This window comes from Odontesthes bonariensis, chromosome 11 (genome assembly GCF_027942865.1).
Source record: "Odontesthes bonariensis isolate fOdoBon6 chromosome 11, fOdoBon6.hap1, whole genome shotgun sequence".
In the NCBI taxonomy this organism is placed as follows: Eukaryota; Metazoa; Chordata; class Actinopteri; order Atheriniformes; family Atherinopsidae; genus Odontesthes; species Odontesthes bonariensis.
Window position 1 is genome coordinate 30,195,525 of NC_134516.1, and position 23,402 is coordinate 30,218,926.

Below are 23,402 nucleotides of genomic sequence, written 5' to 3' on the forward strand. Positions count from 1 at the left end.
CACAGCCATGAAATTGGGGTCCAACACATCACTTGTCCACTTCACTAGTGGGAGCTGCTAGTTGGGTTTCAAGGGGGAAAACTGAGCTCAGCGTGACATAAGACTGGAGTCTTAGTAAGTTAACCTGCTGAGTTCTGGAAATAACTCTAACATAATGTTGACTCCTTGGCAGGAATAAGGAGCTCTGCAGCTCTCTCATCCAGAGGATCTAGAAGCATGGATGTGTTTGGAACATAGCAGAGGGTGTATTCTTACTAAAGTCACGCTAACTGCCTTCTGCGCACTCTGAGATGTTTAAAGCTCAGATTAATATCTGAGCTGAGATGTAGAAACGTGAGACAACATGATGCAGAGCTGCTCTTTTATTAAGTGATATGGAGGAGATCTTAGATTTATTTCAGATGAACTTGATTAAACAGGACATAACAGAGGTTAAATGTTTAAAGCACCTTGTGCCTTCATTTTGTTCATATCTGGAAGTGTTTCTCAAATTTGTCTTGATGATTTCTGTGGATTTCCATCATTCCTCCTGAAAACTTGTTGCCTTGTGAGAACAACCAAAGACTCCCACAGACTCCCTGTGACACAGCAAACTTCCAACATGGGAAATGTGACATTTGAGCACTTTATAGTCTGTAGGCGACTGTTTTCTGTTCTTTGTACTGTGGAGGCTTTACCAGCCATCAGTGAGGTGGAACTGTACTGAAAATACACTGAAGTTAAAGCTACATTTTTAACTAATTTAAAAGGGAAAATATGTCTATTTGAATAACACTCTTTTTTAAAGGAGAATTCCGGCATTTTTACAAACATATCCCATCTTTTGGAGACCAAGGAAAGTTTGCCAAAGGGAAAACCGCGAGAAATTTTCATGCCCGCTGCGCAAAGTTGTCCGATTGCCCTGATTTCCATGAAAGCGGGCTCTATCGGGCAAGCTTTTAACCTTTCCTGAGGCTCTTAACGTGTATCAAAATACTTTTTACGGAATTGGCCGTGGTGTCAGTAGCAATACAATTCAACCCAGGGGCTAACCATACCGTTAGCTAGCACAGACATTATACATTTTGAGATTTCAAAAACAGCGCTCTTACCTTTCTCAGCTTCCGTGTTCCACAGGCGTGCGCACAAATTAATCGATAATTTGAATAAGCTGCAGTTGTCTAACGGACTTTTTAGGTAGACCTGTAAAGATTCTGTTACAGTAATCAAGCCTACTGAAGATGAATGCATGGACCAGTTTTTCCAGGTCCTGCTGACACATCAGATCCTTTAACCTTGATATATTCTTAAGGTGATAGTAGGCTGACTTTGTTACTGCCTTAAAGTGTTTTTCCAAATTTAGGTCTGAGTCCATCACTACACCCAGATTTCTGGCCTGGTTGGTAGTTTCTAGGTGTATAGATTGAAGTTCTGTGGTGACCTGTAATCGTTTCTCTTTGGCTCCAAAGACAATTACCTCAGTTTTGTTTTTGTTTAACTGGAGAAAATTGTGGCACATCCAGTCATTAATCTCTTCAATGCATTTACCAAGAGCCTGTACAGGGCCTCGGTCTCCTGGTGACATTGTAATATATATCTGCGTGTCATCTGCATAGCTATGGTAGTTTATTCTGTTGTTTTTTATAATCTGTGCCAGTGGGAGCATGTAGATGTTAAACAGAAGAGGTCCCAGGATGGAACCTTGGGGAACTCCACATGTGACTCTTGTGTGCTCAGATGTAAAGTTACCTATTGACACAAAGTACTTCCTGTTCTCTAAGTATGTTTTGAACCAGTTTAGTACAGTTCCGGAAAGACCCGCACAGTTTTCCAGTCGTTTCAGTAATATATTGTGGTCAACTGTATCAAATGCAGCACTGAGATCTAGTAAAACTAAGACTGACATTTTTCCACCGTCTGTATTCAGACATATGTCGTTAAACACTTTGGTCAGAGCAGTCTCAGTGCTGTGGTGCTGTCTAAAACCTGACTGGAAGGTGTCATAGCAGTTATTTTGTTTTAAAAAGTAATTAAGCAGTTGAAAAACCGCTTTTTCAATGATCTTACTTAAAAATGGGAGATTTGAGATAGGCCTGTAGTTGTTCATTTGTGTCTTGTCAAGATTGTCCTTTTTCAGCAGAGGTTTGATTACAGCTGTTTTTAGTGGCTCTGGAAACACACCTGACATTAAAGACAAGTTCACCATCAGTACACAAGACTTAAATATCTCCTGCTTTTGTTTTCCTGATTCTACCACATGTGGAAGATGCCTTTTCAAATTCCCTCGAGTGCAAAGCTACATGATCAATTTGCAAAATATTTTTTAACTCCTTCGATTCAGATCACTTGCAATAGTTTGCACAATGAAACTTTCAAAGTACTCTCCCACAGGCTCTCCAATACGGCCCTCTAGAAAAGGCCTCCAAACAGTTTTAGCAGAGTCTCAGTGAATGGAAGTGTGGAAATTATTAGACCTTTTGCTGAGTGATGGACTGGAGAGCTGTCCAGGGTGTACCCTGACTCTTTCAATTGGCAGCAGGGATAGGCTAAAGCAGAGCTACTTTATTATGCGGCTCCTCAAGCGTTAATTGGTGGCTCGCACTCGCATAGTAGCGTATGACAATATGATAACAATAACAATACATTTTTTCAAATAGCATACAGCGAATACTGCACAGTATTTATTTAGGCTTAATGGTGTTTCCTAAAGGGGGCTCTGTTAAACCTGGCAATGCAGCCCGCTTAAACCACCGTCACACTTGACCGCAGTGCACGCTAGCTCCTTTAGCCAGCGCAAGATGCAGGCACAATGGGTCGGTTTTTAATTTAAAAAAAGGACAAAAACCATGCTAATCTTGAATGTCTCACTATGATTACAACAAACTACTAATACAACATGAAGAAAGTCAAGGACATGCATGCCAGCTTCCAGTATTAAGGTAAATGTGGTCTTAATTGAAAATGTATTGGCTGTGTTGTTCCTTTTTTTGTGGGATGTTTTATATGTAGAAATGCATATTTGCAAAAGGGGACTTAGTATGTTGTCATAAAAGTGGCTCTTCCCTTGATTTTGCTCTGCCAATGTGGCTCTTGTGAAAAAAAATAGTATCACTGGGCTAAAGGCTTCCACTACCCTAAACTGGATACATTGAGTAAAGTAAATGGATGGTAAGATAGTTCTATAGTGAGGAACCTTGGAGTTATTTTTGACCAGAATTTATCATTCAATGCACATATAAAACAGGTTTCTAGGACAGCCTTCTTTCACCAACAAGTTGCCTATTAAAGCACAATAGTAGAGTGGTACAGGATAGGGTTGTCAAAGAATATTCTAAATTTGAATAGGTTTTAAAAACAGATATTCGAAGGTGAAAATGAATATCGAATGTGGAAAAACATCTGCACAGCCACCATGAGTCGGCACACTGCATGACGGGGTCAGGGACAGGTCACAGGAGTCGCACTGTCTGGTAAAGCGTCACTGCTGAAAGTTGATTCACATGAAGATGGCAGAAAGTTCAGAATCCAACTCGACCACAGGTGCAAAGAAAGTGATTTTAACCCCCAAAAATATATAAAGCCCCGCCTGGAAATACTTCAGATTTGTCATTTGATGGAAAAATTTTGGAGCCTTGAGACAAAGTTGTATACAAGCTACAGTTAGCTTATCATTCGACCACCAGCAACATGAGGTTACATCTTGAAAATGTTCACCCAAATGGACTTGGCATAACATGAAACAAATTGTTAAGTTTAAACTTTTATAAACTACCTATACAAGTAGTTAAGTCTGTTTGTCCCGTTATTGATGTAAAGCTGCCGTTGCCTGGCAGTTTGAAAGCCCCCAGATGCGCATGTGTGTCATTGACATGTGCCAATACAGATGTCTGAATACATCGTTTTAGAAGGAATGTTCAATTCTTTTTGACAGCCCTGGTATATGGATACTCAGACAAAAATAGAAATCAGGTTCATTATCCACTGGCAGGATTTGGGGGAAAAAAAAAAAAAAAAACCCAGACAAGGTCATCATATGACAAGACTGCCGAAGACAGCACTGGCTATGGCTCAACTGCAGAAGAATATTTGAGTATCCAGCCAAGTATTTCAAGCACAACGTTGGCATGGCAAGCCTTCAGGTTGCCTACCGTGCACTCAGCAATCTATAGAAGGGGTTGTGTCTGGCTGCCATGTACAGGTGTAGAGAAATGGCTGTAAAGGATGCGGTACCCGATTGCTATAGTCAATTGAGCAACCATTTAACACTTCCATAGCAATTCCTCTCAAGATGCAGAGCTTTGAGAAGCCATGTTTGAAACCAAAAGCAGAACGTCCGAGTCAAATATGACAGGTGATGCCTGCCATTTGCCTTGAACCCAGATGGTGTTCACAGGACATTGTTTCCCTTAGTCAATCATTCTGAAGCAAGATCATTTGACAAGATTTTATTCAAAGACTAAAAAGAATCTTGTGCCGTTGGATTCAGCTTTCCAATCTGAAACAGAACCAGATTAGTTAGAGCATTGAGATAAAGACATTTGCAGGTACCACTCTCAACATACCCTCTGCACATCATGTTCAGCTCTAGCGGGCACTTGGGAAGAACTTTTTCTGCTGCCCAGAACCATGGCTGTCAGTAATATGCTCCTTCAAGTAGTGGACATCCTGAAAGTAGTCTTTGCCCTTCTCATGCTGCTGGCTGAAGGTGCTGTAGGTTCCAGAGGGGTACAAGCCATACAAAAGCCTGTAGTCAAAGTTAGGAGAACCACCCACACCAAAGCGTGGCACCAGTACGGTTGCGGATCCCGGTCCAGACCCTTGGCGGTCATCCGGGTAGCCGAATTCCTCCGTCTGCTGCTGGTAATTCCCGAGTTCAGCTTCCTTGGTGACACTGGAGGTCTCCCCTGACTGGAGGACAGGGCCAGGTGGTGACAGAGGGGCTGCAGGGAGAACGTCAGTGAGGCTGAGGGCTTGGGCTGACGCATCCTCAAAGACTGAGGGAGCAATAGCCCACTGGGTTTCTGTGTGGAGACATTTCACAATTAGTCCTTTTCACAGCAGAAGTTCTGATAGCACAGAGTCTTAACATATTCTTAAGCAAGATTTGCTAGTGACTACATGAAAACGCACAGACACCTTTAGGCTTCCAAACATTTTGGGCCATCTACACTCCAAGCAGAAGATTTACCTTGTGGTCCAGATTGGGCAGCTCCAGGTTGCAGAGCGCCAGATTCAGATCCTACATCAACAGGCACATAAGTGACAGCAGAGTATCCTGTTGCAGGCAGGCCAGAGCTCAAGCTGCTCAATGCTGGACCCGTCTGAACAGCCTGTGGGACACCAGAAGCTTGCACAGCCATTTGCACGGGCACAACGGAGCCAGAGCTTCTGAATCTTGGGTCTCCCTGAAGAGCACCTTGGACAAGGCCAGGAGCTTGGACAAAACCGGGAGCTTGGACAAAACCGGGAGCTTGGACAACCAGTTGTGTTGGCACAAATGAGCCATAGCCGCTGAGTCTTGGGTCTGCCTGAAGAACAGGTTGACTTAGACCAGAGGATAGCACAGGTGTCGCCATATAAACGTCACTGGAAGCAGTGTAGGGCACGGTCACCGGGCGGCCAGCGGCTGCTCCCTGGTAAGAGCCAAAATTACCTGCAGCTCTTGTGCCGCTGCTGCTCTGGCCTGCTGATTTTGAACCTGGGTGCATGAGAACAAGTTTAGCAGAAGCTAATTCAAGCAAGCATGTAGTGTTTTACCACAACAGATGATAGCACTCCTTTAGTGGGAAAACCCCATGTAGCAGCAGTCAACAAGGCAAAGAGGGAAACCCTGAAATTATGTACAACAAAGAGTAAGAATGCAATATTAACTAATGTTTCCAATCAATCAAACAAAAACTGTAAAAGGCAGCTTGTGCTTATACCTCAGGAAGAACCCAGCAGCTGTCATGGTGAAAACAAGCTATGAGAGGAAACAGCAAGGGTGAAGGTTTATAAATAATGCCACAGACCAGCCCAGACCAATCAAAGCTTAACGTGCTAACAACAGACAGCTGCTTGTGAGGGACTATCAGGACAGGTGGACGCTGGAGGCTCATCTGGTTGGTCTGGTATCAGCCTCATTGTCTCCTCTGGCCTCCACCCTCCTGTCTGTGCTAAAGGCACTTAGTCACTGCCGAATATTTTACTGTCGTAAAATAGCTCTACCCAAATTGTCGTAATTCTCAGATTTTCTATTTCAGTTAAACGTAGAAGCTGGAAATAACATCCTAGATGTTGAGTTTTCACACCGACCCACTGACACATTTAACAAGTTAACTGAGGCCTGTAGAGTCTGAGATGTAGCTCTTATTGGTCCTTTAAAGGAGACATCTTTTGCCCTTTTTGGTACAATTTCCCGAGGTCTTACTGAAATGTGTGAGACAGGTCAGGAGCTCCTGGTCTTATTGGCCAAGTTTTCCCCCAAAAGTGTATTTTATTTCCTAAACATGATGCTTTTCTAACTTTAACCCAGTACTTTTAATGTTTTACACCTTTCGACCAAGTAGTTCTGGAAAAAAAGGTGAAAAACGAATTAAGGAAACAACGGTCTCACAGCAGTTCAAAGACTGGTGTCAAACACAAGTCCCGTGTTTAGGAGATGGTTGACTATCCTCTGCATCCTTTTTAATCTCCTGACTTGGTCAGTATTACTTGTTGATAATCCAGCGGTGCAGGATGATGTTTCCTGTTAGTTTTGGCAGAACTGGTGCTCAGCTGCTGGCACAGAGGAATAACTGGCCCAGCAAAGAGCCTCCAACAAATAACCAACTGGATGATCCAGAACTTCCTGCAGCTAAACAAAGAGAAAACAGAGGTCATTGTCAGCTGTTAAAAATCTGAGCTCAGCTTCAGGCTGTGATGTTAAAAAGCACAAACCAAGCAGGAATCTGGGTGTTATTATGGACTCAGAGCTGAACTTCAGCAGCCAGATCAGCTCAGTTAGGAAGTCAGCCGACTATCACCTGGAGAATATTTCCAGGATTAAAGGACTTCCTTCCCTGGTTACCTGTCAGATTTTATTACTCATTTTAAAAGCTTTGAATAGTTGGACGGTTGCCTCTGTCTATGATCTGTGAACTCCTTACTCCCCTGATTGCTGCTCACACGGCCCACTGTTTAATATAACTGACCTGTTCATTAGATGGAAATGAATCCCTGCATACTCCTAAAAATCACTTTATTTTGAGGCTTTTTCTTCAAATTAAAACCCCACTTTCATAATTACTCGGGACTCTTTGTAAAATGCAAATAAAACCAGAAAGATATGATCTTAGAACTATTAAAAAGTTCTATCTAATTAGAAATAGTGCAAGTTCGGTGCCATCTGTTGGTTTCCTTAGCGAGGAAATAGTTTTTGAATTGCTCTGTATGAATGAATTGGATTCATTCTGAATTGAATTAATTGGATTATAATTACAATGAATTTAACTCCAATTGGCTTGAATTAGACTTTATTACTGAAGTGCCTGAGATGACATTTGTTGTAATTGTAATAGTTTATTTTGGCAACATTTTAAACAAACTGACATTATTCTGTCTTGGGAAACACTGCTGGTGGAAAACATGATACTGGCTGCTGAAAAACTGGCAGAAGTGGACCTTCCAACGTGACAGTGACAGGAAGTAATCAGCTGAAGTCGTCCAGAGATTAACAGAGAACACAAATCAACATTCTGGAATCCGGACTTTAGTTCCATCCAGAATCTGTGGTTGGAACCACAGACCAGAAGAGACAGAACAGAAGCCTTCACAAAGCTGTGATGTCATCACTGTGGTGACATCACAATCGATGTCATCTCTGATCTTGTTTGACATCACAAAGTTTCTACAGGCCAGACATTTTCACTGCTTTTTCACAGCTGGTCAGGAGTTTATCTGAAGAAACACGTCCAGTTTTTGAAGCATATTTGAAAGTCACAGCAAACGGTTTTCACATCGCCTAAAAAACACTTAATTACTATCTTAAATAATCATTTTAACAAGCACTTAGAAACAACACTTACTTACTATCTTAAAAAAATGTGATTTTAAGTATTCATAAACAACAAGAAAAATGAGTCAAACCAAGAAATCATCTCCTCCACTTCAGTGGTGTGACATGACAGACGACGATTTGCCCGAGGGTTTCTACACGTGTCCCATTACTTTTGGTAGTAAGGAAAGTTATGAGGAACCCAGCAACTGTTGGAAAAAGAACAATCCCAGGTGTCTGCTGCAGCTGGGACTCCTCACTCAGAGGATGTCCAGCTCCTGCAGGATCATCTCCAGGCCTCCGTAGTTCCTCCAGTTGTTATAATTGGCTTTGTTCTTAGACATTAGGAATGAAATAAGTCTCAGTACTTTTCCATATGACCTTAAGTGATGCAGGAGTAGACAGACAAAACAATCAGGAAAGTCTGGGAAACCAAGGGCAGATTGATACACACACATTATTTGAATTCCTCAGAGACATTATTTGAGTTAGACAATTCATATCCAATCACATTTGATCAACAAGGGATCCACCTCGGGAAACTAGGAGACATATATACGAGGTAAACCGGGGATACGGGGCTCGGGCTGACGGATTCCTGCGAGAGTTCTGTCAGACTGAGACCAGCGCTGAAATGCTCCACTTGTTGCCGTACCAATAAAGACTTCATTTTCACTTGAATTTACTCCGGTCCGTTCTTGAGCCTCCTACTAAAAGAACCTGATCTAACAAATGGTGCCGTGACCCGAGGTTCGAAGGCTAAAGGACCACCGTGCCGTGCGACCGACCCCGTCCGAGGGAGGACGCCTCGAGGTGATTGGAGTGACAGCTTTTTTCAGACAATCAGGCGCCAGAGAAAAGGTGAGCAGAACACCACTTAATGACTAAATGTGAAACATCTGCATATTGGGTAAACTAAATGAAGTTGTCTGAATTAAGTTGTCCTCTGGTCATGGTAAATCCAAGTGTTAATGTACTGTCTGATGTTTGCATTGAATGGTAACACGTGAAGTATAATACACATAGTCTCACATAGGGAAAGCAAATAAGTGTCCTGACAAGTGAATTCGAACAAAGTGACAAGATAAATTCATTTTATAAATGAATGTCCCATGCGGGGAGCTTGTCTTCAAATTTGTTTCCGTGCACTAATAGCTAAGTGTGGCCGAAGTAGTTTATAAAATCCCCAAATTGAGGGGGGTCAACTAAATAAATAAATAAAATTAGTGGAATTCCGACACGGAAGGTTTCTCCTCTGACGAAAGTTAGAACGAGGGATTGAGACCTCCGGGGTGCGAAGCGGTCTATAATCCCGAGACAGTCGGTCTGACAAGAATAAATTTATACTGTAGGACACAGGGTCAGATTTTTTTTATTTTCATGCAACTGTGGGGTGGGGTTCGCCACTCGAAGATATTTGACTGCGCCAGCAGATCTCGAGTGGTTTCTGTTCAATATTGGGGTTGGTATAGATAAAAAGAGGGGAGAACAAGTGGCTCCGCGTGCTATACGGGTCGCTTTGTTCGGGGAAATCAGTATTTTTAGGGTGTGACCCAAAGTTTTGGAATAAACAAATGCTTTGATAAGTGGGGTAACCCCGAGAGGTGGAGCGCACAGAACACAGCGTTCTGCGTAGAAGTTTCTTCACTACTTTCAGCATTTGGGCAATTACGTCTTCCATATACTTTGACTAACACGTGTATAACTTTTGAAAATGTCACAAAAATTGAATGAAAGATGGAAGAAATGGTCCCGAGGTGAGAAGTAAAACGAGTGACAGATAAATTGGACTGGAGAAATGCAGAAAAAAGAGTGTGTGAGTTTGCTCCACTGAGGCTGAGTGTGTGTGTTCAAAATGTTTTCAAAACAAACCAGAGAGTAAGAATCAAGCACATGCATAATACAGAAGGAAAAAGTTGATATATGATATATTGGATCCCAAAGTTTATTGACAAAAGTTAATAATTTTTTTCAGCATCAAAGCACTAATAAGAGACCTTAAAAAAAAAAATGACAGATTTGGAGGCTTGACCTGAGGCCTGAAGTTACTAACTAAAGATCAGCTGTGCAGCAGCATTACAGGAATAATGAATAATGAAAAGCCTCAAACGCTTTTTGAGCCATAATATTCCCAATTTAATTTTATAGTTGTTCTCTTTGTCATAAATGCGCACACCCTAAGATTGTCTTTTCTCAACCATGTTTTTTTCTCCCATTCAGCCCTGAGAGTGAGAACAATCCAAACAGACTCTGAGTGATCATTGGCCTGAGTTTATAATGATATACTGATTATAATGGGGGTTTAGTTTTGTACTCCTATTTTAAAATGCATATGATTAGGAAAGACACCAAAGTCTGTAGATAAACTGAAAACAGCTTTACAATGAAAAAATCACAGAGATGAGATAAGAAACAATAAATCCAGGAAGAACAGTGTTTGAGACATTCATACAAATTGTTGCTGAAATAGGATTTAACATCTCTCTTAAAGAGGTAAAGTCAAATACACAAGCAGAGTGTTTAGGAGATTTGCTCCTTTAATTAAAATGTAATCTGAAAAAATGTTCTACAAAGTGAAACTTTATGATTCCACCTGAAACAGGACTGAGATCAGGCAGTCAGACCATACGACATAAGTTAAAAAAACAGGATTTAGGATTTAATATCACGGCCAGACGGTCAGATGTCAAACAATTTGATATCATCTTAAAGTTATTAAAGCCTTTATTGTTATTAGGAGATATTAACTTGACTTTAAAATTTTAGCTGCTCGGAATTTCCTCTGCCTCAGGTCACCAATTCTGAGTCAATAGTTATCACCTATATTTAGATTCAAACTAAACCATTTGACTATTTAACTCAATCATTAAACTACTTAACTGCAGCAGATCTAAGAAACAATTAATATGCTAACTTAATAAAGCAGCAAAGTGCTTCATAGAAGTTTGGATAGATTAGGGCATTAGGAGAGGAACAGAGGGACAGCTGCAGCAAAGACTGAGCCATAACAAGACAAGTCAGGGTTTGTTTTTATGGCGCATTTAAAAACAGTGAGCACAGGGCAGCTTAGAAAGCCAAAACAAAATCTATTCAGACACAGACTTAACTTTGGCTAAAGCAATTCCATATTATGCATTATTTAACCTACTATTTTATATGATATATAATATATGACCTATATATGAATGTTTTCAGGTTGTCCCACATGAGGCCTGGACGGGGAGAAAATACCCTGTCCATAGCTTTTTTGGGACACTATGAGGACTTGTGTGAATGTGGGAAAAAGCTTCGGTTGCCAAGCAACAGCCATGGTGAGTGGGGACTGAGGAGATCCCAAAGGGGGTGTTCCCAAAGGGGGCACTAACGGCTTGGGGGACAAGGGCTACCTGAGGGGGGAGGAGGAGGACGCCAATAGGTGGCGTGATGGAAATTCAAACTGTGCTGAGTCAGTGCCTGTGGTTGAAAGAAAAAGGATATGAATGGGATGAATGAAATGTTCTGTAATTAGGTGTTTTGGGTCATCGGAAGACGTTCCATTAGAGATGACCAGAAAGTTTTTATCTAGTGCACTAAATCGATCAATCAATCAGATGTTATTTATATGGCACTTCTCATCCAAGAAAATATGGAACAAAGAGCTTTCAGATAAAACAAAGCAGTGAAACCCAAGGCCACATACAGACACATGCACACTCACATATAAAGCCACGCACACACACACACATGCCACACATACTGGAAGGAAAATCAAGAGCAGAGGGCCACAACATGACCCTCAAAGAAAAATAAAGGATGAATTAGGATAAATAAAGAAATAAAATTAACCTAGGCTTTTAATATCTGTATGGAAACATGTTATGGTGATGTCACACCGTTGGTACCACATGAGGTGTTTCTGATTCAATTAGAACCGGAAAAAACTTAATGCTGATCCTGAACTGTCTGTGTACGGCTCAGCATCACGAAACGGCCACTGGTAAGAATTAAACAACATTATTACTAACTAACAAGTAAGAATAAAGCAGATTATGCTGAAAGTTTATTTTTAACGCTCTGACCTGAATTAAGAGAGGACAGACAATATTTAACCTAAACAAGTTAATCAGTTAGTCATTGGAAAAATGTCTGCTTTCTTGATGCTGTGCTGATACCAAAATGAGATCTAACTACAAACATTTCTGTCCTACAGCAAACAACAACACAGGAGGAGAAACTGCAGTGGAGCAGTTCGGCAATTAATTAACAATTAATCATGGTTTACTAAAACTTCTCAAAGTTTCCCAAAAATTCTGTGTGTGTTTCTGTCTTCTTTTGCATTAAGACTTCCCGGACCTGGAAGAGAAAGACATGGAATCAAACTCATAATATGAAGACCACTGTTTGTATACTTAGGCCCCAATGAAGACATGAGGGTTGCTTGGGCAAACCCAGAAATGCGATATATGTTTGTCATCGGTTGTTATCTGTTGTCCTAAAAACAAGGATTATACCAACTGTGCTGATGTTGATGTTGATCGTGATGATGTGTTCCCTAAATGATTTGAAGTTTGTCACAGCAAAATAAGGAGATGGTACTGGATTTCTCATTAGGGCTGCACAGCAGTTTGATGACTATTCTGGTTCCTTAAAGCAAGGGTTATACCAACTGGCCAGTTGTTTTGTTTTGGTTTGTGTTTATTTTATGATTTCTTTGATTTGATTTGATTTTCTTTTCTTTTGGTTTTGTTTTGTTTGGGGTCCATATGAAAAACAAATTAAGAATGCATTGAAATTGAACCTTTCAAAGAGAGATGCCCTGAGTAGAAAAATACAGTGCAAATGACATTTTGCACTACTGCGCTGCGATATTTGCTAATATTATTCCACAGATTCAGAACCACTACAGGACGTACGGCCGGAGGACTCATAAGCTTGAGTTCTGGGAGGCCTTTCCCATCATGCCAAGATGATGGTGGAGAACTACACAACAAAATTGTCACAAAAGAAAATTAGTTAGGGAGAGGGATGCTGAATATCCCTCAAGGAAGCGATGTACTGGTGACCTCTCCTTCCAAGATTAGTTCCGGATCAGAATGCTGAACAGACGTTCAGCCAAGAGGAGAACCAAGCATCGAGCACCGACAGGATTGGACCACAAGAGACCTCACGACTCGTCATGTGGTCATCTAAGAAAGATATAATCATTTAGAAAGTTAATCATAATTACTCAGAGGCTAATATAATCATATAGTTGAGCCTTGATTAAATTCATATGTTTATGTTTCATGTTTAAAGTGTTTAGATTGTTCCTCTTAAAGGCTGATAATGAATCATTTTTAGGATGTCAATTGCCAGTGAGGTGACTCAGCTGTTTGGAGCGGGACCTAGGTTGGTCGGTCGCCAAGTGGAAATGGGGCCATAGGTGAATTTTTCCCGGTTCAGCCATCGGGTTTTCGCTCCTATTCGCTGCAAACGGTGGACGAGCCTGCTGGTGATGTTAATTGCCTTATGCAATGGTTGAGTGTCAGTAGTATAGAAATGATGTGAAAATTTTTGATTAATCAGTGTTGTGTTGTTATGGTACTTATGGGGGAGCAAGGCCTTGCTAGCCACATAAGGTTTTAGGCAATAATGAACAAAGAGTCCACACGGAGGATGGGTCACATACACACAATACATATAGCAATTAGTATTTTCTACATATAATCTATTAAGAAATGTGCTCATTGCGGAGTTATTATCAGTTGAGTGAGGAAGGTTTTAAACTTACTAGAAAAGAGTCTCTATTTCTAGAATCTTGATTAATACTCCTGATATAGACGGGTTTTTGCTAACGCATCACAATTATTTTCTAAATGTGCTTATTTGCAGAGTAATAATCAGTGACTTATGAAGGTCTTAACCCTCTCGGAAAGAGTTTCTGTTCCGAGTAAAATGATGGAATAGTCCTGATTTGAAAGTGTAGCTTAAGCATTACAATTATGTTTACTATTTCCATGCCTGTGCAATGAAGATTTGCTTGCTGCTTTTAATTGCAAAGAAGACCAGCTTACACATGAGCTTACATAATGATACATGAAGTCACATCAAAAGGGGGATGACAGATGTCTCCTAACTGGTTGTGCTACATCTCAAAAGGTAAGTGGCTCTTGCAGTTTGGGGGGTGACTGCTAAAGTCTTGCTACTGCTAATACAGATGTGACACAATACAGAATATTACATTCCTACCGCAGTTATTTGACTGAATTAGTTGAAATGATAAAATCACTTCAAAAGGGGGATTGTTATAATTGGCTTTGTTCTTAGACATTATGAATGAAATAAGTCTCAGTACTTTTCCATATGACCTTAAGTGATGCAGGAGTAGACAGACAAAACAATCAGGAAAGTCTGGGAAACCAAGGGCAGATTGATACACACACATTATTTGAATTCCTCAGAGACATTATTTGAGTTAGACAATTCATATCCAATCACATTTGATCAACAAGGGATCCACCTCGGGAAACTAGGAGACATATATACGAGGTGTAACCGGGGATACGGGGCTCGGGCTGACGGATTCCTGCGAGAGTTCTGTCAGACTGAGACCAGCGCTGAAATGCTCCACTTGTTGCCGTACCAATAAAGACTTCATTTTCACTTGAATTTACTCCGGTCCGTTCTTGAGCCTCCTACTAAAAGAACCCGATCTAACAGAGTCAAGTGGAAGTTTCCAGTTTCACAAACCGAGGGGATTCCCTCTAACGCCTCTGCTGCCGACCGAGATTATGGATCAGAGAAATGACAGAACTCTTACCGACAGAAGAATGACAAGATCAGCTATTTATAGCATGGGATGGATATTCTGAGGACAAAGCTGCTGAAGAAACATTTCTTTCTGACAGGAGAAAAAGACAGAAGAGTGGCAGCAGAGAGCGGCTGCTCCATGACTGAGGAAAAACTAAAGAAGGTGCAAAACTGTTTGACGTGTGAGCGTCATCTCCGTCAAAAGTGTGAGCAGGAGCTCAAGCAGTGCAACCGAGTCACTGCAGGATTGTGTGAAACTCTGAAAGCAGCAGCAGCAGAAAGTGAATATCAGTCAGTTCTGAAAGAGGCAGAGAGCTGGAAAGAGCAACTGAAAGAAAAGAGCCACGTTGGTGGAGCGGAACTCTCTCTTTGATTAGCCAGAACTATCGAGAAAAGCCAGGCTTTCTGCGAATCCAGCTTCGTGGAACACCCCTCAGGACTTCCAAAACTTCCAGACTTCCGAACTGGGTTCCAGTTCCTGCTCTTTATTCTTTCATCAGTTTTGTGAACCATGTGGCGCTGTGGCTTAGTTGGTCAAAGTGCCTGTCTAGTAAACAGGAGATCCTGGGTTCAAATCCCAGCAGTGCCTGTGGGCATTCAGAGCTAGCTATGACTTAGCATATTAAACAGCTTATTATCAGCTTTCTACTAAATCTTTTTCACTGGTCCACTTAATGAAAGTGCACACAGCTTTTAAAGTCTCATTTATGCCTATTTTATACTTTCAGAGTGTAATTTTCCTCCGTTCACATAACAAGTCAAATGGTTAGGGTACAGTACGGTGGAGGTTCTCCTCCTGTCACACTACATAACATCAAAATGAACGTACAAACCGTGAAATAGTCAGAGTTAGAGTAAAAGCTGAGGGCAGGACGTCATTTCCTTGAAATATGTAGCGGAAAATAATATGCAAAAGCATAAAAAAGCCTTGTAAAAACACAGTAAATGACTTGGTGTGTAATAAGTACACCGCTTCATGAGATCTGGCTGTAACTGGTGAAAGTGACTTCCTCATGAACACCAGGGTCTGAGTTGAAAACCCAACAATATCTGCAAAATATGATGAAGTTTTGAACCAACTGGAGGCACTTCTACTCATGGCTTTAACTATTCTTGAGGTACAGAATCACAAAAACCACTTCCTGAGGTGGATCCAGTTCCTGCTCTTTATTCTTTCATCAGTTTTTTGAACCATGTGGTGCTGTGGCTTAGTTGGTCAAAGTACCTGTGTAGTAAACAGGAGATCCTGGGTTCAAATCCCAGCAGTGCCTTAAGGTGTTATTATGTACATCAACATGGTGCCATAACTGTTTACAGCAGTGCTTCAGGAGTGCTGGACTTCCAAAACAGTCTGTACTTGGAGGCACTTCATCTCATGGCTTTAAATATTCTTGAGTTACAGAAGATTAAACTTGGACTATATCCAATGATTTCACATATGAAGATTATTTGAATAACATCAAGCCCTGATTTATGCAGAGATCACATGAATTTCGGAAATAAATCACAAAAAACATTTCCTGAGGTGGATCCAGTTCCTGCTCTTTATTCTTTCATCAGTTTTATGAACCATGTGGTGCTGTGGCTTAGTTGGTCAAAGTGCCTGTCTTGTAAACAGGAGATCCTGGGTTCAAATCCCAGCAGTGCCTTAAGGTGTTATTATGTACATCAACATGGTGCCATAACTGTTTACAGCAGTGCTTCGTGTTGGACTTCCAAAACAGTCTGTACTTGGAGCCACCAATCAAGGTAAGCACAACATAGATATACATGGAGAATCAGAAAGAATGTCAATTAAATGTGTTTAAGTTAAATTGAAGTTACTTTTCTTTCTTTATGTTTTTTTTATTTTATTTTTTATTATAGGATCCAGGAAGCAAGAGCTGGATGAAGCTCTTGTGGACTTCATTGTGAAGGACCCCCAGCCTTTCACTGTGGTTGATGATCCTGGATTCAGGGCATTTGTGGCAAAACTGGATCTTACACACACCATTCCAAGTAGGAATACGGTTAAGGCCATGGTGGAGAAGAGGTATGTGGAGGAAAAGGAGAAGGCGAAGGCTGAGTTGCTGACTACCGACAGTGTCAGCCTCACAGCAGATATGTGGACATCCATTAATATGGATGCATATCTGTCTGTAACCTGCCATTTTGTTGCAGCTGTCCACAACTCTGCTGGGAGTCCATCCTTTCCCCAGTAGCCACACAGCTGAAAACATTGCAGCTGTAGTGCAGGAGCTGATGGAGGAGTGGGGAATTGGTGGAAAAGTGAGATGTTTGGTGATGGATGCAGCACAAAACATGATAGCCACTGCCAGGATCTTAAATGTTAGGCATGCTGTCTCCATAGCCCATGCCCTCAACCTGATTGTGAAAAAATCAATTGATGCAACTCCTGGTTTGGATGACATCAGGTCAAGGGTCCGGAGGATTGTAACATATTTTAAAAGCAGCACCACTGCCAAGGAACGCCTTCAGCCGGTGCAAATGGGCCGCCCTGTGATGAAATTGATGCAGGAAGTGGAAACCCGGTGGAACAGCACTTTTGTAATGCTTCAGCGGATTTATGAACAGAGAGAAGCAGTGGCAGCAGCTCTGGCCACTCTTTCTACGGATTTGGCTCCTTTAACAGCCAATGAGTATGAGGCGACAGCTCAGTGCATTAAAATGTTGTCACCATTTCAGGCAGCGACTGTGGAGCTCTCACAAGAGCGAAGAGTATCAGGCTCCAAAGTAGCTCCACTAATACGCATGTTAAAGCACACACTAAATCAGTTGAACCTGACACTATCCATAGATTATGACATTAAAAACCGAACAAGTTCAACAATACTGTATATCCATGTAGGCCTATTTATTAAATATTAATGTACCTGTAACCTGTAATGAAGCATTCATAATACACAAACAACGGTATGCACTAGCCTATCAACTGACTAAGAACGTACACTCATGCAACTTTCATGAGACAACTAAAGGAAAAACAAGAATATGGACAGAAATAACAAACCATATTCATAACAGGATTTTGAACTTAAATGGGAAAATATAAGTTTGATCCATCTTAAATAGGTAGCCCATATGGACAGTATTGGTCGGTTAGAGAAGTTGTTTATTTGATGTTATATCTAATATTGCAGAATATCAAAGCCTGTGGAAGAGAGAAGTGTTTGAGGCCCTGGACCTGGTGCGCTCAGAGGTGGAGCGGCGTTTTGATCAGGAGGGACTCCGCGGAGCTGCAGGGCGAGAGCAGGCAGTTCAGGGGAAACAAGTGGATGTGGGTTCCCCAGAACTGACCCCCTTTCCACGAGAGCGGCTAAGCCTTGAGCTGGACATACTGAGGGATGTGTGTAGGGGTCCATCCTGCAAACCTTGCAGCACCAACCCCGCTCCATGCTGTCAGAGGTGTAGAAGCTCATTAGGCTTTCTCTGGCCCCGCCCATATCTGTGGCGGCATCCGAGCGCTCTTTCTCGGCCTGAAAACCTGGCTGCGCAACACCATGACGCAGTAGAGACTAACACATTTGGCCATTATGAACGCTCACAGCGACCTTATGGATGAAAGCCATGTCTCAACCCTGCTTAGAATTTTCATTAGTAGGTCAACTGAGAGAAGGTCCACTTTTGGAAAAGTATGAAAGCCCTGAGTCATGAGCGCAGACTTTTCTTTTTTCATTTGTGGTGTATTTTATGCTGTTATGTTCCTTAAATGGCTTGACTTAGTTATCAAATTTTTATTTACTGAACAATAAAGATGCCGTGTTCATACATTCTATTTCTCTTATAACTGCATGTTATTATAAAATAACTTCAAATCAAATCCTCAATCATTGATAAGTGTGCGTGCTTCCCCCGCCCCTCCCAACAAAAACCCTGCCACCCCAAACAGAACAGTTCCAACATCTCTGGTGCCAACTGTTTGCTCTCTCCCAACGTCTCAGCTGATGTAAACATCCCTCACACACATAGTAAACTCACTCAGTTACTCGTATAAGAAACACACAGAAAAACATGTTGCCCTGAACTCGGTGCGCTGCACTTGCCCGCTTGCTTGAGTGAGGAGGTGCTACGGTGGCCCTGAAGTGCAAATCACAATGGCAAAAGAGAAAGCGACAACGGCAAATCAAAAATTCATTAAACTTTATATGGAGGAACAAAAACCACTATATTAAAAAAATCTGCACTGATACGATAATGGTGGCCTTAACTTTTTAGACTTTTACACTTTAAATAATACTTTCAAAATAAATTGGCTTAAACAATTTATCAAGAACACATCTTCAATTTGGAACTTCATACCGAATTTAATTTTCTCTAAATTAGGAGGCCTAAATTTCTTTTTACTTTGTAATTATAATGTTGAAAAAATCCCCTCAAAGCTATCCTACTTTCATAAACAGATGCTTCTTTCTTGGTCATTGATCTACAAACATAAATTTTCCCCACATAGATACTACATGTGGAACAATATTGGTATGAAGTTCCAAATTTAAAATGGGTTCTTGATAAATTGTTTAAGCCAATTTATTTTGAAAATATTAATACCACCTCAAACCAACTGGGTTATGTGTCGCACACGGAGCAAGACACCTGAGCTCAGCCACTGCTGGGAAATAATATGGGCACGCAGCGCAAAAAGAGCGAGATGAGGAGGTAACTGGGCTATTTAGTCCATCCCACCTGCAGTAAATGGTTACACCGGTGTGCAATTCTGTTTGCCGCCCCCCCCCCCCCGGCCCTATATTAAATTGGGGATTTTTTAAAAGGCTTAGACAGGCTGGATATAGATAGTTAGATATTGTAGCTGGCTAGTTAGATATAGGCCTAAAAATTTAGTAACTAAATGTGTTTGATACTTTAAATAAGTCTTTGATACGTTTTGCTTTATTTTATAACAGCATTTAACCTACAGAAATAAAATGCAGATGATGGCGCGTTCACCTACCTCCACATGTTTTACAGTCATTAAGTCCGCCATGGGCAACACTGAAGTCACTGTTGCATACAGTGCACCTCGCACGGTGTCATCATTCTTCACCTTCACCAGACATGGATATACTTTAGTATATTCTGCTGTAAAATGAGTCTTATATTTTCGTTTTTTACTCAAGGATTCACCCTCTGCCATTTGGCAGGATGCACAGTTTTGAGTGGTAACTTAGGTAACTGTCAGAGAGTAAATCGAAGCCCTCCCACACCGAACGTTATTGGCTTATTTTGCTGACTAAACCAATCAGCGGGCCTTCTGACCAGCAGTCGCCCTGAGCGCTGGTTGAACAGAGCATCGCTTTGGACAGATACGCACAGGTTTCACACCTCTCCCCACACCCCTCTCTCTCTCGTGCCTGCGCAGTCGAAACGCGCATGGTGCACGAGTTATTGTATTGCCTGCACGCTCTCACTCGCATTGAAAAAAAAAAAAAAACAGTCCCTCGCATAGTCTAAAATCCGGGATATTTTATCCGACTCGCGGGCATCCGTGATTAACTATCAATATCAGGGAGACTCCCGGAACTTCCGGGAGACTTGGGATGTCTGCTCATAGGATGCGAAAGCATCTATGCTACTAAACCAGTCTTCACCATTTCCCCAAAGAAAGACAGCACCAGTGCATTATGAACCTAATTTATCCTCCTCTCTGCATCAAACACATTCATGCTGCCTTAACTGAAAACTGTAATTTCCACGTTGCAAATTTGAAAGTCAGGCCAAAATGCCATCGTTGTCAATTTGGGGAAAACGGAAAACTCATGCTACAACATTTCAAATGTGAGACTTTCAAAGTAATTAGACTTTGAAACTGTTAAAACGTTTTAAGATAATCACAGGACTATGGTGGGAAACCGCCCAAACTCGCCTTAACCATGGCCTGAACAGGCTAACGTTATGCCTGTTTGGTTCGTTAGCTAGCTAACTAACGCTAACGTTAGCTCATGAACGCTAACAGTCGGAGCAGTAATTAAAACATATTAAGAAACATACTTGCTTGATAACTTACCTTATTTATTCTTTTTCAAACGAATTTTTAAAAAACTGAAAAAGTGGACTCAGCAGGCTCCCCTCAGTGCCCCGGCCTGTGTGCTGGACTGCTGCGTTGCTGACATAGACATAATATACGTTGCTGAGCGGGAGAGACTGAATGTTGCTACTGCGCATGCACACTTCTTCTTCTTTGAATGCGCAGTGGGAGTGAGACTGTGTTCCTACATATTGTTGAGTGAGCTTCACTCTAAATAAAGTCATCTTCACTCTAAACACTAAGTTTTTTGCCTTTTTCACCATGCAACTAACTGTTACTTCATAAATATCAGTCATAAGTGCATATTGTAATTAACCTAGTAAAGTTAACAAATGTCAGGGCAGCTATTGGATTTTACAGTGAAGATGTATTGTACATAGATAATCCATGAGCCAAGTCAAGCGGTGAAGTTGTAAAGCAATGAGATGAAAAAAGTGATCAGAGCTTCATCCTCTGTGGCTGGTTGACTGTTAGAGCTTCCAGCAGCCTCTAACTCCCACAGGTTAAACCACAGCTGTCCCTCACAGGGTAGACGTCTCAGATGATGTTCTGAATGGGGTGGTTTATATAATCAATATGTAAAAGTGTTTGTGTAATGGACTATATTCCCTGAACATAGCTGGGGAAATGTTGCATCAGATTCACTTTCTTAAAGACACCTAACCTCTGAGGGAGGTCATCACAACAGTATACACACCATCAGGTACTATTTATAACACTCTCGTGCTCTCTCCTTCACAGTGACGGTGCAGCTGTCAACATAACACGACTCATGATTACCTTCCGTCTGACAAATCCATGTTAATCACATCATTTTTATCAACAGCGACAATTCTTTGCAATTGTTACAAAATTACAGTTCCATTTACTTCAATACAGACACAGACACGAGGAAGTTAACCAGCTTGGGCTGCTGCTGATTGGTTGGCAGACACCTCTGTTTGGTTTTGGCTCTCAGTCTCCATGTTGCTGATCCTGGATCTGCTGAGATGTCCCAGGCCATTGTTGGCTTTGATCCTCATACATTTAACTTTGTCCTGAGAAAGGACAAGTTCCAAAAAGTCAAACAGGGACTACTTTTGCATTTGACGTAGCCAAACTGCATGCGCCTGGAGAAGCCAAAAGGCTTACAGCACCTGGTATTCCCAGGCGGTCTCCCATCCAAGTACTAACCAGGCCCGACTCTGCTTGGCTTCTGAGATCGGACGAGATCAGGCGTGTTCAGGGTGGTGTGGCCGTAAGCCAGCAATGGAATCACAAACCAGCTTTTTATAGATTCTGAAACAGAATCTGTTATTGTATTCCGACTTCTAAAATAGAACGATACTGTTTAGAGGAGACGCAGTTTATGAGCATGTCGTGGGATTGAGCTTCCCTGGTTTCTCTATATGACAACGGACACAAAACTACACACAGGGAACAGAGGAGCTTGACAGACAGTTATCTGAGAGTCCCATTTTCAGCTGCAGAGAACAATCACATCAGGGAAGTCAATGTGCAGGCTCAACAGCAGCCTCTCAAGCTAACTCTCTGGTAAAAATAGGGGAAACGTATGGTTCCAGCACCTATATAACATATATTTGTCACAGGGACTGTGGCTTACGGCCACACCGCCCTGAACACGCCCGATCTCATCCGATCTCGGAAGCCAAGCAGGGTCGGGCCTGGTTAGTACTTGGATGGGAGACCGCTTGGGAATACCAGGTGCTGTAAGCTTTTTTCTCTTCTCTCTGCGGCCTGCATGTAACATCTGACCATCACCGTGTGCCACACAGACACCAGGAAGTTAACCAGCTTGGGCTGCTGCTGATTGGTTGGCAGACACCTCTGTTTCTGTTTGGCTCTCAGTCTCCATGTTGCTGATCCTGGATCTGCTGAGATGTCCCAGGCCATTGTTGGCTTTGATCCTCATACATTTAACTTTGTCCTGAGAAAGGACAAGTTCCAAAAAGTCAAACAGGGACTACTTTTGCATTTGACGTAGCCAAACTGCATGCGCCCGGAGAAGCCAAAAGGCTTACAGCACCTGGTATTCCCAGGCGGTCTCCCATCCAAGTACTAACCAGGCCCAACTCTGCTTGGCTTCTGAGATCTGACGAGATCAGGCTTGTTCAGGGCTGAGTGTTTTTCAGAGTGGTTGAATGTATCAAGTAGAGTCTTGCGTTCGATCAGTGAGACATGGAAAATCCGTAGTGTTTCATGGCTTTGCAGATTCTTTTTTCTTTCCCTTTTTAAACAAATTTGAATTTGCACATTAGTTGGTTGGTCTTTATAAGATGATCATTAAGGCCTCTCACCAGAAGAGCACCTAAAAGATTTCTGAGGAGTGCGGACATCAATCCCGCCACATTTTGCCTGGAAAGCAAGCCATTTATAATTTGACATAGTTTGTCTTCCATATTTGGGTATATACTGAAGAGATTGTAATAACCACAACCTTAAATTTGACTTATCCTAAGTGCAATTGCTTTTGTTTCGCCCAATTTTAAATCAAACAACCTCAAACATCCCTACATGAAACCACATTTAGATAATAATGATTCTATTTTTGTGAAAGGAGGATAAATTCATATCCTCTGCACGCAAGGCCATTGTATCTAATGAGGCCCCAATTTGAGATTG

At 41.7% G+C, this 23,402-nt stretch overlaps 5 non-coding genes and 1 pseudogene across 5 annotated transcripts; 4 read left to right on the forward strand and 2 right to left on the reverse strand.

Annotated features, from left to right (window-relative positions):
* Positions 1 to 15,276: 15,276 nt before the first annotated feature.
* On the forward strand, positions 15,277 to 15,350 carry trnat-agu (transfer RNA threonine (anticodon AGU)). The gene has a single exon. It is a non-coding gene; the product is annotated as a tRNA-Thr (tRNA).
* Positions 15,351 to 15,958: 608 nt separating this feature from the next.
* On the forward strand, positions 15,959 to 16,032 carry trnat-agu (transfer RNA threonine (anticodon AGU)). Its single transcript has one exon. It is a non-coding gene; the product is annotated as a tRNA-Thr (tRNA).
* A 304-nt stretch (positions 16,033 to 16,336) lies between these two features.
* Positions 16,337 to 16,410, forward strand: trnat-ugu (transfer RNA threonine (anticodon UGU)). The gene has a single exon. It is a non-coding gene; the product is annotated as a tRNA-Thr (tRNA).
* Positions 16,411 to 21,904: 5,494 nt separating this feature from the next.
* Positions 21,905 to 22,023, reverse strand: LOC142392577 (5S ribosomal RNA). The gene has a single exon (XR_012771222.1). It is a non-coding gene; the product is annotated as a 5S ribosomal RNA (ribosomal RNA).
* Positions 22,024 to 22,377: 354 nt separating this feature from the next.
* Positions 22,378 to 22,496, forward strand: LOC142393502 (5S ribosomal RNA). Its single transcript, XR_012772101.1, has one exon. It is a non-coding gene; the product is annotated as a 5S ribosomal RNA (ribosomal RNA).
* A 298-nt stretch (positions 22,497 to 22,794) lies between these two features.
* Positions 22,795 to 22,913, reverse strand: LOC142393748 (5S ribosomal RNA; annotated as a pseudogene).
* Between the last annotated feature and the right edge of the window lie 489 nt (positions 22,914 to 23,402).